At 47.3% G+C, this 16,064-nt stretch overlaps 1 protein-coding gene across 9 annotated transcripts in view; it reads left to right on the top strand.

The window, feature by feature from the left end:
- Nucleotides 1-265: 265 nt before the first annotated feature.
- The window catches only part of FAT3 (FAT atypical cadherin 3), a 427,575-nt gene continuing 411,776 nt past the window's right edge, over nt 266-16,064 (top strand). For 8 of the 9 annotated variants that reach the window (XR_012585081.1, XM_074571548.1, XM_074571528.1 and 5 more), the window contains exon 1: nt 266-454. The gene's annotated coding sequence lies outside the window, so the exon portion shown is untranslated. The remainder of the gene's footprint in view (nt 455-16,064) is intronic. The other variant, XM_074571511.1, reaches the window with a different exon arrangement.

The following is a 16,064-nucleotide window of genomic DNA, read 5'->3' as shown; positions in this document are numbered from 1 at the left end:
CGGCGGTGCGGCGGCGGCAGAGGAGCGGCGTGTCCCCGGGGAGCGGGGGGACACAGCACACACCCGACACCTTTCCGGGAGCGGCTGACCTTGGCCGAGTCCGCTTGGGGGGAGGTGGGGAGACACTTTTCGGGAGCGTTTCGGCGAGTCCCCCAGGGCCGTGGCGGTGGGATCCCCGCGGCGGGCGGGGCCGGGGCTGGGGCGGGGGCGGGCGGGGGCGGCCGCGGTCCCTCCCCGCGGGGCGGGCGCCGGCCGCGCTCCCGGCAGGCTGCGCTGTGCTCGGCGCGGCGGCCGGGCGGGGATCGCCCCCTCTCTCATCCCTCCCTCCCTCCCGCCGCGGGCGGGGATCGCCCTCTCTCCCATCCCTCCATCCCTCCCTCCCCAGCGGCGCCCGGGGCGGCATGGAGACCCGGCGCGGGAGGCGGCGGGGCAGCCTCCGGAGCTGAGCCGGCCGGTGCGTACCCTCCTTGGGGGCTGGGGAGAGGGACGCGGAGGGGATGGCGGAGAAACTTTCCGGCAGGCAGACTCGGGCGGCGACCGCGGGGGCGCCGGGGGGCGACTTGGGGAAACTTCTGCCGCGGGGGCTCCGCCGCGGCTCCCTCCGCTCCGCTCCGTCCCGCCCCGCTCCGCCGGGAAGCGGAGCCGAGCGCTGTCCCCGCTCCGTCCCACCTTCATCCCCCCGCGCCCCTTCCCCGCCGGCGGCCGGTCGCTCTCCCGCGTTGCCCTGCAAGGTGCAGCGCCTCTGGGCTCGCTCCTGCTTCGCACCGGGCTTTAGCTCGCAGGCAAGAGCTGTGTTTTCATTTTTTAGATTTTTTTTTTTTCCTCACTGCTTTTACTTTTTTTTTTTCCTTCTTTTTTTTTTTTTTTTTTTTTTTTGTCGCAGGGAGCGGGCGAGGGAAAGAGGGGGTGTGCGTGTCTGTCGCTGCTCTTCAGCTGCAGTTGCTCTTGGCTGAGCCCGGGGACTGGCTGCAGCTGCTTGGGCTGGGGAGAGAGGGATGTTACCGGAGGACCTGCCTGTTCGTATTTTTATCTATCTATCTATTTATGTATATTTTTTTTTCCCCCAATGCTTTTAGAAGGGAGGGCTCGCATTGCCCCCCTCGTTTGCAGGCACCGGGGCGCTGGTTGGAGCTGGGGGGGAGGCGCTGGAGGCAGCGGGGGGAGCGCCGTGGTCCCCCCAGAGCCCCTGCCGGGCTCGGCGGGGCAGAGTTGGGGTTTCCCCATCCCCATCGCGCTGCCGTGGGACTGCCCTCAGCATCCCCGGGACGGCCGACACTGGGAGCGTGTGGGAGTGTGTGTCGTGTAAGAGTGTGTGTGTGCGCAGGGGCTGGTGCATGCCTGGGGGGTGTGCATGCAGGGGGAGGCGCTTGGAGGGAACCTGCTCCGGCTGGGGATGGGTTAAAACGTGGCTCTCCCGGCTCTAACTTCTGCTATTAAAGGGAATAATCCAGCCTCTCCTGCCCACTTTTTGAACCCCGCTGGATTATTTGCAGGAGGAAGAGAGCCGCGCTGCCGCGAGAAACGCATCAGTGGGTGCCTTTTTCCTTTTTTTTTTCTTTTCTTTTTTGGTTATTGTTGCTGGTGGCTTCGTGCACTTGCTTTGTTGTTGGGAGGATTAAGGGTTGCCGAGTGTCCTTAGTCCCAGATCCAATTAAAATAAATGCAAGTAAATGGGACATAAAGGGAAGTCAGTGCTGGCATCCCGGCAGAGGCACTAAAGCATCAAGATTGGTTAAAAGGAAGAGACTCGAAATGAATACGTTCCTTCTTACTCATTTGCTTTCCCTTCGCAGCTTTGTCAGACAGGCTTAGAGAGGTGCATCGTTTGATCGGGGCTTCGCGGATCCTTAACCAATCTCTGTCCAGCAGAAAGAAAGAAAAAAATACATCTTCTCCACAGGCATTGTAACTTAGCTCTCGTTTAGCAAATGCATGGCTTTAGGAAATCTGGTTTGAGTTCTGAGCAAAGGAATTAAAACTCAAGAGAGGGTGAGCTATGAGAAATGCAGAGCAGAAGCGCTGCACTGTTTCCTAGTCAGTGCCCGGGCTGTGTGCTTTTCACTGAGGGCTTATTCCTGGGCTGGAGCAGTTGTGCAGAGGGTATAAGCATTAGCTGGGAAAGCAGAACAAGGCAAAATAGCCTGCCTAGTTCTTGGCTGTCTTTTTTTCTTCCGGCTGACATACAGAGGGCTTATCCTCCAGTTGAACAAAAAGTTACTTTTATTGCTTGGAGAGAGGACTTGGTGGTGGATGCGAGAAGAGAAGGAATGATCCGTCCGGAGCCAGCTTGCCTTTGGAGAGTGCTGCTGAGAAAGAGCTTACAGCCATGATCTTTGTGTCCAAAAAACACTGGAGTCTTGTTGAGAGAGCCAGGTAGGAGCCAATGTAGTGCAGGGCTGGAAACTGTGGATATCCCTCTGCCTGATCCTTTGGTGGTGCTAGTGTTGTAGAAAATCAGCAGGTTCGCTGTAGTTGCCTTGGTGCAGCAAATCATACTGTCTTTTTCTTTACTTTTCCTCCTTTTTTTTTTTTTTAAGTTTGATTTTTAGCATAGCATCTGTTGGCATCTTAATGACTGTGCTCCGTACCCGTGTGCTGATGGTACGCAGGATGCTGTGTGTTACCTTACTGTGTTGTTATCCTGCGTGTGCAGGACGGTGATGGGGTATAACTCTCCCGTTTTTCCTAAGCGCTGGCTTGCGCCGTTTCTGACATGAGGACCTTCTATTCTACCAGGTTGTGTTGTCACGGTTCCTACCGTCAAGGTGCGCTGTTGTGACCTGATGTCCTCTGGTTGATGGATTCTGTCAAACACAATGAAGTGAGCAATTAGGAGAGAGTTAGGGTGTTTAGCCATTGCTTGTTAGGAGCAGTTTGTAGCTGCTGTTCCACTACAGATGTATTTCTGTGCTGAGTTCTCAAATGTCTTCTGACACATGCCAACTGCATTCACGCCACTTGTATTTACAGACAGGTTTTTCTGAAGGACAGAAAGTTGGTTGGGATGAGGTTTGTTTTAGCATGGGGTGCCAGTGCGAAACACCATACTTCTGGATGCAGGTTTGAATCCCTTACAGTTCGGTGGTGCCTTAACAGTTCTCAACTGCCTGACGAGTATTTCATTGCTTATGTGAAGGTTTTCACGACTTCTGCCTGCAGTTCATAACACAAAAGCTGCTGGCACTGTTAAGATCCTTACTGTGCCGGCTGGAAGTCCCAAGGCAGAACGGGCAGGGAGTCAAAATCGCTGCGACAGAGGTGAAGTCCTGGCTATGCTGACTTCAGTGGGAGTTTTGCCATAGACGACAACGGGCCAAAGCTTCGATCCGGAAGTAGTCCTCCCTTATTGTTGGTAATCCCAATGTATGCTCTAGGGAAGCTTTTGCTTTTTCTGCTGCCACCCAGACTGTGTCGGTTAGTGCAGAGAAGATGTCAGTCTCTTAGGATGTCACGCTGTGCCTTTCAGAAGCCCAGCGTTCCTGGGGAGGAAATCAGGGCAGTAATAAAACCCCAAATGTGGACACATGCTGGCTGCCTCTTTGCTCATGTCCCGAGTCATTCCCAGGAACACGGGTCGGGCACTCTGCACCAAGCAAGATGAGCTTCTTCAGCCATCAGTGGAGGGAGCCGCCAGTGGCTGCAGCCAGTCTGTCCCCCGGTCCCTGCTTCTGCATTTGCAAATTATCGGTTTAGTGACAGACATTCAATATGTGAAGCAACAGTACATTCATTAATTCAACCCTACTTAGCCCGTGCACTCTGAGTGAGTTTTCTATGTGTATGTGATCCAGCGAGCTATTCTCAGAGACACTTCATATATCCAGCATCTGGATAAATTTTTATGTTAAGTGGCAGCGACAAATGGAAAGTGTTTGATACCTTTTTTTTTTTTTATTTAACCACGTGGAAGGTGTGTGGTGCAGAATGTTAGAATCTGCATTTAATCAGTGGTGGTTGAAAGCGGGTCCAGGTCATGGCCATGTAATAAAATTGGTCCTTTCAACCAGAATGCGTTGCTTCAGTTTATTATATTTAGTGGCATACAAGAGGATTTCTTAATATACAATGAAGATGTTGACTGGGATTGAGGTATTTGGATCTGTCTGATATTTTTGAGTGTTTTCTTTTTTACAGTGGGAACACTGTGGTATCTGTAATTTTAGTGCAAGACAGCTTTCTTCTACCATGCATTCAGGCCAGACTTTTAGATATTTTGCTCGTGTATGATGATGAAAAGAATGAAAATATAAACTAATGTGGAACTGAGTAGCCTGTCTTCCATGTGCATCCTTATGTCCTCAGTTTAAGAGATTTAAATAAGGAGAATATCCTAAACAGTTATAAATTATACCTTGTTAGTGTCTCTTGGCTTGTTTTCTATGAGAATTTTTGCATCTAAACCAAAACAGTCCTAATTCTCATTTAATTTAGATAAGTGCATAGGCCTCATTTTGTCCCGATATGAACAATGGTAGATAAAAAAAAAAAATGGTAGACTGAAGTCGTACTAGTGATGTTAAAATCTGGATGAGTGTACCGATGGCAAGTAAGTTTTGGGCACTGTTAGCACTGTCAGGATGCAAAAGATGGCAGTGCTGTGAAGAGGGACCCGAGCGAACCCCGCTAGGCTGCCCTTCAAACCTCTGCTCTGGCATTTGCCCCGACCTCCATCTTCTGGGTTGTTGGGTTGGTTTTTTTTTATAAGTGCAATTCAAAGAGCTGACGATAACCATTGACATCCTCTGCTCTGTGTGTTGTCTAAACCCTGAGGACCGTATTGTCTTGAGCGCTTGGACTTGAGGGCTGAGCTGGAGGCAGGACTTGCTGGGTCTTGGGCTAGAATATGCATCATGTAGTGCTTGGAGAAACACACGGTTCTTAGCTTGCTTTTTGCTTAACTTCATATAAAAACTGCAAAATACAGAGTAATTTTGCGTGGGATCGTTGTTGCATGGGATCAGTTGAAACGCTATCACCGATCTTAAAAACCTCCTGATTTCACTCTTCTTTTTTTTTCTTGAAAGAATCAAGAGCAGACCTTGATGTGAGTGGTGGAGGGTTTTGTGTTGGAAAATTCTCCATTGTCTTATCGAGCTGTTTTTGCTTTTGCTGCTAATCTTGGTGTATGAGCCTGGCTACTATAATAATTATACCTAAACGTGTCTGTGCCTGTACTGCCCATCATCCACAGTAAATCAAAGCATGGACCCTGCAGGCACTTACAGCAAGTTGACACAAACAAGAAACACCAGTGGCTTCGCCTGGGAGAAAACAATATTTTATTTCTTTCTCCTGGATGACGCCCCTACTAATTGTCCAGCTTTCAGTCCATGAGCGTGACTTCCTTTGACATCAGCGACCGTTGCCTTGATCATCACGTGCCTGCCAGCGGCTCTGCCCCCAGTTCGGTGGTCCTGTCCCTCCGCTCCTGCCGAGTCCACGGCACCATCCCTCGGCTGCAGAGCTGGTGGGAGAGATGTGGCAACACGTGGGGTGGCTCCTCTGGGCAGAAATCCTCCTCCCTTCCCTACTGTCTGAAGGGATTTCTCTCTGCTTTAAAAGGCATCTGTGATTTTTTTTTTATTATTATTATTTTTTTATTTTTAAATGGGTTTAGCATTGCATCCTGAGATGATTAGGGGACTAGAACATCTGTCTTATGAAGAAAGGCTGAGGGACTTGGGTATTTTCAGTCTGGAAAAAAAAAAGACTGAGAGGGGATCTTATCAATGCTTGTAAATACTTAAGGGGTGGGTGTCAGGAGGATGGGGCCAGGCTCTTTTCAGTGGTGCCCAGTGACAGGACAAGGGGCAACAGGCACAAACTTGAGCATTGGAAGTTCCATCTAAACATGAGGAGGATCTTCTTTCCTGTGAGGGTGGCAGAGCCCTGGCACAGGCTGCCCAGAGAGGCGGTGGAGTCTCCGTCTCTGGAGACATTCCAAACCCACCTGGACGCGTTCCTGTGCAACCTGCTCTGGCAGGGGGGTTGGACTAGATGATCTCCAGAGGTCCTTTCCAAACTCTACCATTCTGTGGTGCTGTATTAGGCTTTCCAGGCAGGTGGCCATCAACAGACTGAGTTAGTCCATTTCTGTCTTCATTGGAGCTGGTGGTGGGGTTCAACGCTGACTGTAATAAGAGTTGGTTTGGGGCCATTCAGGGCACTTCTTAAATCCTGCCCGGCAGCATATCCAGCTTCTTAGCTTGGTCCTGTAGAGCATCTGGGGAGGGGAAAATAGTTTCGATGACTTCCTGTAGTGCTGGTGAGAAATGGTCTGTCACCAGCCCTGGAAGCGCACAACACAACTTGTCTCTGCTTGCACTGTGCAAACCGGCTGTAAATAACATTTCTTCTGTGTCTTTGCAGACTTCAAAGATTATTCCAGCTGTTGGAGGAAGCCTAGTGAGAGAAGGTAGCTGCAAGTTTAATTGTGGCTTCAGGACCTGAGCTAAATCAAAATCCAAACAATCTGATAAAAATTACAGGCACTTGAATGTTGTTAAAGGTTAAAAGTGAGCCCTCTTTGGAACAGCTATTAATGTTTTACATCTTAAAATAAAGGAGCTTATTAATATTCCTAAATAACATTGAACATACATTACATTTTTGCCTTCAAACCATCTGAGCACTTCTCGTGATAATGCAGATTAAATTTAGTGACAAGTACAGATAATGACAGTATAAATGTCAGTTTTGCTATCAGATGCGTTGCAGTGGTATCTTTTTAATATTAAAAACATGATTGTGTCCCATATTGCTTAAACAAATCACAGCACCCAGAATCTTAAAAGGATGTCTCTGTGTTCTGCCACAGGGTGAAATCATTTGTTGCGTCTTCATATTTAAATAATTAGTTAACAATTTTGACATTTACATGTCTGGGGTGTGTTTGGGGTTTTGTTGCGTGTTTTTTTTTTTTTTTTTTTTTTAAAGCTGGTATTTGAAATTCTTTCATTTGTGTGTTCTAAGTGTCAATTAAGTAACAGTAGCTGACGCTGCGGTCAGGTGAGTTAGGTCACTGTTTGCATGGCAGCATCTTTGTGGTGTGACTGCGTGCGAGGTGGAGTTCCCAGTTTGTGTTTCATTGGGATGACCCTGCTCTATGGATTTTCACTGCAGTGCAACGCATACGATGGATACACTGGCAGTCATTAAACCCAGAGCTGAGGTTTTGCATGGGCATGTTTTCCAGAGGCTTGCTGTGATATTTTTCAGTCTGAATTCAGACACCACTGTTCGCTGTTAGGATCTTCAGCGGAGCTGAATTGCTGGTTTCCTTTGCAAAAGCCCGGCCTTTTTCTTTGTTCTTGCACTTTGCAAAAAATGACATTTTTTGTTCCTGCTTTGCCCTTTATAGTGGGTGTCAATAATATTGTAGTGGTCCAGACCTAGAGAAAGCCTGTGCTATGCAGAAGGAAGCGTTCCTCTGGCAAAGAACTAGAGGATTGGGTGGAACAACAGGAATAATAATTATTACTATTGTTATATTAAGCTGGAGGTTTTCATTCAGGGCCAGGATGCAAACAGAGTGAAAAGGCAGCTGTTACTTTCCAGTAGCCAAAAGGCTTCAATTTTATCGGATACTGAATAGCCGGCGGGTGACATGAGGGACGGCGCAGAGGCAATGTGTTGTTAGCATCCTAGCACCTCTGCCGCTTGCCCAGAGCTGGGAGGTTGGGTGTTGCCGGAGTTCTTGGGAGTTCTCGTGGAGCAGGCTGGCTCTAAAGTCTTGCAGTTGACCTTCTGTGTGTGGACACATCTCTCTCCAAATGATGTTTGAGCTTTGGATCACCTCTGACGTGTCGGATGGGGCTTTGCCGGCCTGCCTTGCAGCAGGCTGCTGGCCCGCTTCCCTCCACTTCGCACGGCAGCATCTGTTTGGGAGGTTCTTTACCCAGCATGGTTTGTGCAGGGAATATTTAAAGATGCCCACAAGGCTCCTTTGGTGTGGTTTATTGCATTAGTACAAAGCAGCGTGATACAGATCATTAGGAGTATGAGCAAATATTCTGTGTGCTTTCGCAGCCATATCGTGAGGTCAGGAATAAATGGGGAGGCACGTACACTGCTGACGGGGCTTTGAGAATTGACTCTCGCCAGTACGTGATGTGTCTGTCTGGCAGTGGTTTGTCTTCGGGCGAATTTACATGGTGAGGTTTAGGTGGACTCATGCTGGGGTCCAGGTCCTCTGAGCTTGCACAGTTCATGCCTGGGCTCTGCTTTGGAGCAAACCAGCAGATAACGGAGAGAGTGAGAGCCTGAAGGGCCCTGCTGGAAATGACACCTGCGGGGATTCCCTATGGATTAGTAGGGTATAGGGGAAAAGACCCGCATACTATGTTAAATCACCAGGATGCGGAGTTTTGTTTCATTTTTGCTTTCTCTCTGCGTCCTCAGCTGTTTCCAGAAGCTGCATCCTGGAACATCCTTCCCAGAGCTGTTTCCTTCTGTGTGTAGCTGTTTAGGGACAGCTAAAATGATTCTTAACCATTAATAAATGCCAGCTGGTCTACCACTGACTTTTCCAGGTGTAGGGTGTGAGTATGGGAAGACTAAGGAGAAAGGGGAAGGGAGGAAAGAGGGCATTTCAAGATGAGTAAGGAGTGAGTAGAGGGTACCCCCGGGTCTGGGCATGGGTTAGTGAATGTTGGGGAGCAAAGGGTGGGAAAGGAAACAGCGGGAGGGTGCTGTTTTCTGATGGTGGTGACTGAGTAAAGGAACGTGGGTGTTCTGGGGTCCTGGACTGTGCTAGGTACCTGGCTGGTGAATGCGGAAAGGGGGATGCGGAGAGGGATAGGGAGCTATATTAGCCTTCACTTTAACTGGTTTGGGTTTTTTTTTTTTTTCCTTTAAGCTCTGCTAAATACCTGACATTTTCAACATGGCTGAAATAATACAGTTAATGTCTTTGTTTGGTGTTCTTAGACTGAGGAGCCTAAAATGTGCTTTCAGACTTAGTTTTTCATTAGCTAACTGTACGTGCAAGTCGCAATTGTGTCTGCATGTGGATCCGGGGAGACAGTGGTGTACGGAGGATCTGGCTGAGACTGAACCAGATTCAAATTTTGGACTCTTATCAAAGTGTTGGTAACTTTGTGCGTGTTTAATCCCTTATGTTGTTGGTTTGTTGTTTTATCTGTAAAAATTATGATGATGATAATAATAATAAAAGGAATTTTACTACCTAGTCCCAGAAGCTTTGAATGAGTCGTTATTGTGATAGGCAGACAAGAGCTAAAGGAGCGTGTTTATTGCAGCAATTCATATCACCTCTCTCACTAACTCTTCTGAGAGATTTCCTTTTGGCTTCATAATTTCTCTGCCGCGCAAGTACGTTTTAGCCAAAGTGTTTGTAAAATGAATTTAGCATTCCATCACTCCTGCAGATGTAACAGATCTTTCACAGTCTGCTTGCAGTGTATGCCCTGCAAGAGGCTGTTCTGCCTGACGTACTGGCCTGGCTGCCATCTGCATCAAGAGGGTCATTGGCAAGAGGGGAGAATTTGAAGCATCCTGCAACGATCTCCTCTTGTATGTATAATTTACCTAAGCCTTTTACATCAAAACGGAGAGTTGAGCCTTTTACATCGAAAGTAATTTGTCTCCCGATTGATGCATTGCTGGAGTCTTGGGAGGGAAAGCGGTTGAGTCACCATCCCTGGAGGTATTTAAGAGACAGATGTGGTGCTGGGGGACATGGTTAGTGGGTGTTTTGGCAGTGTTAGATTAGCAGTTGGACTCGCTGATCTTAAAGGTCCCTTCTAACCTAGGCAATTCTGTGATTCCATGGTCGTTACTAATTTGGGTAGTTCTGTTGGGTGTGTCAACCTTGCATCTTGAGGGTTGCTCAGATACTGCCATCAGGACCAGAACTGCTCTCTTAGCAGCCAGAGGTCAGCCCTCCATTGAGGAAGGAGCTTGTGAACCCCAGTACTCGTGGTGGCTGCCAGTGCTCCCAGGCAGCTGGTGACTTGCCCAGCAGCTGTGTGGAGAAGGCAGGCTGGGCAAGGAGCTTGTCGTGGCCACGGAGCATACTGTGCTCTTGGCCATTTTTGCAGGTGCTCTTCAGGGGTTATATGGAAATACACACTGGCTTTAATAGGAATCATTAAGCAGAAATTATGTAGGTCATTATCCTGTGTGGAGTGGGAGTTCTTCTGCAGCACGCGTGTACATTGAGGACTGTGTCTGTTATTGTAGTATGTCCTTACAGAGTTTAAATAATGTTGCTCTTAACGTGTTTTAAGGTTATTCATAATAGGATTGGCCACCTTCAGGGTGCACTTTATGCGTGGGCTGTCTTTATTGTACTGATGGCATAACTACATTTGTTGCTGAAGGTTAGCAGAAGTCCTAGTTTGTACTGTCCTGTTGGTTAAGTAGTGCTTGGCATTCATGGAGTCATTTTCAATCCACCGCAGTGAAGCTGAGATTAGAATCTGATTCTTTGGATTTCAGACAAAAAGAATAGCGATTTCTTCTCGTGAGTGTTCGTTTCTCTGCCAGTAGAGGCTGGATGACTTAATCTCTGCATATATCAACACGTTGATCAAGTTTCACAGCAAAGTATCCAGGGGTAACTATAACAAATATTTTAAAATGTAAGCCCGGGTTGTAATTTAAGGCCTTGCTTGGTTATACAGTTCTGAGTGTAATGGGAGTGACAGCTCAGGGCTGGATTTTAGGGTAGCTTTATCTGCAGTAATACTCAGCTGTAGGTCTATCAAAACAGCCTTCCAAAGCCAGGGCTGCCTGTGGCATGGCATTTGATCAAATATGCTTTAATAAAATCAGTGCGAGGTTCCACATCCAAAGGAAAAATTGAGTCTTTGAGAGTATCTCCCTTTCGGATACCTGTTACGAAGTCGTAGGGCTGAGATCCTGTGAAAATGACAAAACTGGATTCATTTTGGACATGTTTCCTGAGGAAGATGTGGCTGGTTGGTTTGCTCCTTACGTCCTTCCTTACGTCCTTCCTTACGTCCTTCCTTACGTCCTTCCTTACGTCCTTCCTTACGTCCTTCCTTACGTCCTTCCTTACGTCCTTCCTTACGTCCTTCCTTCCTTGTCTTCGGGTAATGCAGTGAATGTAGGGCTCATGTCCTGGGTGGAGATGGGAGCAGAGCCCTTTGCAAAGTGATTGCTGAGCTGCTGCTATTTACGGAGCAGGATTTTAAAACCAACCATCATGCAGAGTTGCATGCCATGCCTTGCGAATGGGGGTACTTCAGCTGCTTATTCCAGCATGTCAACCCCAGGTGGAGCTAAGAGCAATCAGGAGATTGTTGAGATCTAGATGCAGAAATGCCGTAGACTGTTCTCTTCTCTTCTTTCCCATTGCCAGTCAGAGCCTTTCATTTGAAGTAATGTTATTTTTGTCATGAGCCAAACAAAACCACAGAATTAAGCTAAAAACACAACAGACTGTGGGTTTCAAAACTATCAGTCAAACTGCTAATTTTAAAGAAAAACCTTTCTCTAGCTGGCTTTCCTGTACTGATTCTTTTTTAGCTCTCAGCATCTCTTCTGTGTTCATTCATGAGTTGATTTTGATGCTGGGTCACTGGGACGACAGGAATGAGAAATGTGGGTTTTGCCACTTTTTCCAAAACCAGTAACTCTTTCCTCCTTAAAAGTTTGGACCCTGAGTGCAGCAGATTTCATCGCTGGCTGTATTGTGAACGTATAAAGGTTTGGCATCTTCTTAATATCCAGACTTTCAAATCCAGCCAGAGATACTCACTTAGTAGTTATGGAATGAAGAAATAAGTCTGCAGACCAGCAGTTCCCCCAAGGAAACTGTCTTGCTGTCTTTGTCTTTGTGCCAGGGTTCTTTCCAGTGTGGACCACTGCAACAAGAAACTGAAGGGAAAAGTGGAAATTCTGAAACTCTTTACAAGTTTGGGAATATTTCCCAAATTCATTTGGAGAGAGATGTTACTGCCCATCACCTGCAGATCTGGTATTGTACAAGTCTGCAGTATCTCTGGGGGTGAAGTTTTAAATACGGGTGTTGGCCTGGTGGGCTTGTCTCACCCTCAGCAGTAAGTCCCAAAGCCGTATCTCCTAGGAAGGGATTAGTAACAGGCCCTCATACTTCATTTAAATGGACAAACTTGTGCTCCATCTGCAGTGCTACTACAGAGACATGGGACTGTGATTTGTTCTAACAACAGCTTTCTCTAATGACTTCCCAGAAAACATTTAGTATATCTTGGTATTTAGTGTGTGGGTGTTTCAGAAGAAGAACCTTTAGAAGGAGGGAGCTTATGGAGCAGTTTGATAGGAATGACTGATAATGACTCAAAATGCTGCTAAAGAGCCCTGAACTGCTGCTATCTGGTGTGGTCTTGCCCAGAGCTTCAGAGCCAGGCCCTTCAGGAGACTTGGTTGCACCTATGTGCTGGGGACACAGCTTCAGCCCACAAGCACGTAGTTTGTTTTACTGGCAAATAACAAAAGGCTTCATGAGGAAGGACAGGATCCTTACTCACTCCCATCTCAGAAAAGAAGGGATCGTGGCTGAGGCAGATGAATTGACTTGCTCTATGGCCACACAAGTGTTAGTGGTTGAGTACGTTACAGGACTCAGCTGTCCTCAAATTTCTGGTGAGCTGCAGACCATGCTCAGCAGTTCTGCCCAAGAAGGAAGATGACACTTGTGGTTTCCTTTGTGTGGGAGCTTTTACTTAATATACAGAGCTGCTGGACCCAGAAGGAGAGCAGTCCTGGGATAGGTTTGGTGGTACTGCAGGCCCCTCAGCTCCGTTTCTGTTGGGTAGCCCTCTTCTCCCTTTTGCCATAGGCTGGCTGATACACCATTTCCCTCAGTATAAACCAATACGGAATGTGCTCACTGGTTTTGTCAAGGATCAGAAGAGCACAGAGATGTCTGTAAGATGTTTTGGATCCACATTCTTCTCCTGCCATAATGTTTTTCTGTTAATCTGGGGGTCTTGGTAGACAGTAAACTATCCATGAGCAAGCAATGTGCCCTTGTTGCCAAGAAGGCCAATGGAATCCTGGGCCGCATAGGGAAGAGTGTGGCCAGCAGGTCAAGGGAGGTCATTCTCCCCCTCTGCTCTGCACTGGTGAGGCCACAACTGGAATACTGTGTCCAGCTCTGGGCTCCCCAGTTCAAGAGGGACAGGGAACTACTGGAGAGAGTCCAGCGTAGGGCAACCAAGATGATTATGGGACTGGAGCATCTCCCTTATGAGGAAAGGCTGAGAGAGCTGGGACTTTTTAGCCTGGAGAAGAGAAGGCTCAGGGGAGACCTTATGAATGTTTACAAGTATCTAAAGGGTGGGTTGAAGGAGGATGGAGCCAGACTCTTTTCAGTGGTTCCCAGTAATAGGACGAGGGGTAACGAGCACAAGCTGTAACATAGGAAGTTCCGAACAAACAGTTCTTTACGGTGAGGGTGAGAGAGCACTGGAAGAGGCTGCCCAGGGAGGTTGTGGAGTCCCCTTCTCTGGAGACTTTTAAGACCCGCCTGGATGCAGTCCTGAGTGAAGTGCTCTGGGCAATCCTGCTTTAGCAGGGGAGTTGGATAGGTGATCTCTACAGGTCCCTTCCAACTCTGAAAAATTCCATGATTCCGTGATTCCAGCTCGATTGGAACCAAGAATCACCTGCATTTTCACTGAAAACCAAAGCTTTGTGATTTCAGCCTTTGGGGTTCTCTTTCCTCTTGTCGTTTTACTTTATCTTGTGCAGTCTTAGACTTTCCCTGTTCAGAATGTGCATGTATGTGTATAACGAGGAGTACATAAGGGAAGATACCAAAAAAGAGGAAATCCCAGTTTGTTGCCTTGCTGCTCCTGAGTGTCTCCAGCAGTACAAACCCTGGCTACATCCTTGCCTGTGCATTGAATAAGCTTGTCCCCGCTCTGTCGTGGTAGTGAAGTAGGATCATGTTGGTTAGGATGCTGTGCATGTTGATTTAACTCAAGATTTCCCTCCTGCTCTTTCTTTGCCTGTAAGAGACACTTAATAACAGCATAAAAGTAATTAAGTAGTGTTTCTCTAGAGAAAAGAGATCCAGATTTTAAGGTAGTCAGAAGTCATCCATGAGCCTTCACAGAGGTGCATTTTATCTTCGTTCAGGCTCTGAACGGGTGCCCCTCCATGAAGAAGACAGGTCTCCTGGGCTCCTTATCATCAGCAGATCTGGAGATGGATGAATTCCATGTATGAAGGGTCACCCCAGCCTAGTAGCAGAGGCTCCCTCTGTGGTTAATGAGAAGCACCTCCAGGTGGGATTCCTTCCATCCTTCCTTCCTAGCAAGGCACTTGGCATGAGTGATTCATGCTTCTTATATTGATTACAGTGGCAGTGGAGTTGACTAATTTAGATTAGATACAAAACTTTTAGCTGGCTGAAATCAGGTGAGAAAAATTCCCCATTTATCATCTTGTGTGGGTTTAGTGACCTCCAGTAGTGCCACCACACTAACGTCTGTTAGAAATTTATATTGGTGAAAAAAGAGTAAAGAAAGGTCTTTATAGGTAAAGAAAAAAAGAGAGACAGTGCCACTACTAGGTTTCTTTTAATATGAAGACGCAGGATGGTTAGCAGCTGCTAATGTGCTTTGCTGAAGGTGCCTGCTATTGAGAGCACGTGGGCGTTGTGTTTTTTTGAAAGTAGTTTTTGGACAAAAGTTCTTGACAAAGGTAAGCACACTTAACTTGCAGAGTCTGTAGTTGGGAAGCAGCAATTAGAAAGGAAAATATAGCAGAAATTAAAAGAGAAAGCAAATTCTGTTAATGCCTGTCTTTGTGGTAGTAAGTAGGTCAGCGAGCTGAGAAAGACCCTGGACAGACTTACAGTTCCCACACAGTGAGGTTGGAAGAAAGGTGCTGAAGCAGAGGCGGTGATTTAATCTGGGGTTGGTGGTGTAAAGCAAAGAGTATTGGATACCTAGTCAAAATTGTAGAAAGCATCTTATATTCTGATTTTGGAAATGAAGATAAAGCTGGTGTCAGCCCTGCATTCCCATGCAGAGGTAGCCAAACCCATTGTCTTGGGGTTTTATGGATGGAGGGGCTAAAGCAGATTAATTGAGGCCGTGCAAGATTATTCTCTCGCACATGTGATTGCTGACCTCGGTGCGAGGCACCATCTCTCTGTGTGTCCTGTGCAAGGCAAACTGTGCCGCTGCCTGGGTGGTGGAGGGACCGCGGGACCCCCCTGCACGGGGCTGCGGTCACGGGGCGTGCGCAGGGATTGGGGTGCCCTGATTCAGGACCTGCTGAAAGCTGTTTGCGTGATGAGCAAGTGACGACACCAATTCCCTCTCCCCGATGAACATGAGGGTAAGAGTCCAATTATTTTGCACATAATGAGGAGGTCACTGAAAGAGGGACTGGGGTTTGGCAGGGCAAAATGGGAGCATTCTTGTGCTTCCATTTTGCACTGGGAAATCTCATTATTTAGCTGTGATGTAGTTATGAATGAAGTTCTGGCGCTGGAGGTTTTAAGTGCTTGAAAGAAGCCAGCGATCATCATGGTATATCTGGGGATCACATAAGGTAGTGTAGGAAAGGGTTGCTGGGGGGTGTGTGACCGTATAGCTTAGCTTTTTTGGAAACATCCTAGGGCTAATGGAAGGGGAGAATAATTAATGGATCAGAATATGGACAAGTCAATATAAATAAGAATCAAATCTATTAGTATTAACCATCCTTTTATTTTTAGGACGAAAAATTTCAAACCTATCTTTATGCAAACTAATTCTTATCAAATGAGGAATTATAATAGTGGTAGTTCAATGTAGGAAACTTGAAACAACTGGAAGAACTGAACTGTTACTGCACAGAGGGGGGATGTTGGTGAGGTGACAGCAGCGGGTGGGATATGCGTTGGTACTGGTCAGACAGGAGTGCTCTGGGGCTGACTGGTGGATACAAAGCTGCAGGAGGAGACTTGTCAGCACCCTGGGGAGCCCAATCTGCTGTTTCCGTGGGAAATATGGTGAGAAATCCTGAGTTGGAATCCATTTTTTGAAAATGCTTTGGAACCTCTACATTTTTACTTATTTTTCTTTGGTTGCTTTGGT

This window comes from Larus michahellis, chromosome 1, assembly GCF_964199755.1.
Source record: "Larus michahellis chromosome 1, bLarMic1.1, whole genome shotgun sequence".
NCBI classification, from domain to species: Eukaryota; Metazoa; Chordata; class Aves; order Charadriiformes; family Laridae; genus Larus; species Larus michahellis.
The sequence above is the reverse complement of the archived record's forward strand: the minus strand, read 5'-3'. Positions and strand labels throughout refer to the sequence as shown.